Source organism: Penaeus monodon, chromosome 31 (genome assembly GCF_015228065.2).
Source record: "Penaeus monodon isolate SGIC_2016 chromosome 31, NSTDA_Pmon_1, whole genome shotgun sequence".
Taxonomy (NCBI): domain Eukaryota; kingdom Metazoa; phylum Arthropoda; class Malacostraca; order Decapoda; family Penaeidae; genus Penaeus; species Penaeus monodon.
This window is the reverse complement of record NC_051416.1, coordinates 2,665,643-2,665,915: the sequence shown is the minus strand read 5'-3', so window position 1 is coordinate 2,665,915 and position 273 is coordinate 2,665,643. Positions and strand designations below refer to the sequence as shown.

Below are 273 nucleotides of genomic sequence, written 5' to 3'. Positions count from 1 at the left end.
TAAATATAATGAGAGTTTGTGTTTATAAAAGATATTTGAAAGTTGATGAAATGAGGATATTTTGTGGCAAAGTAATATAGATTGTTCCATTTCATATTTATTGGTGCCTTAAAATTGGCAACGAGAATTGAACTAAATTTGGCTGATGTTTACTTACATACATGTAGGTGGTATGGATATCTGATATGTCTAGGAAGCATAGCGGCTTCATGTATGCTGCCATCACTTAGGTTCAAAGGCGGGGAAAGATCAGGAGAAGAAAGTTTGTTTGTT

The 273-nt window shown here is 33.7% G+C and overlaps 1 protein-coding gene across 2 annotated transcripts in view; it reads left to right on the top strand.

The window, feature by feature from the left end:
- LOC119592991 overlaps positions 1 to 273 on the top strand; it is a gene marked incomplete in the record, with an annotated part of 24,527 nt that overhangs the window by 18,718 nt on the left and 5,536 nt on the right.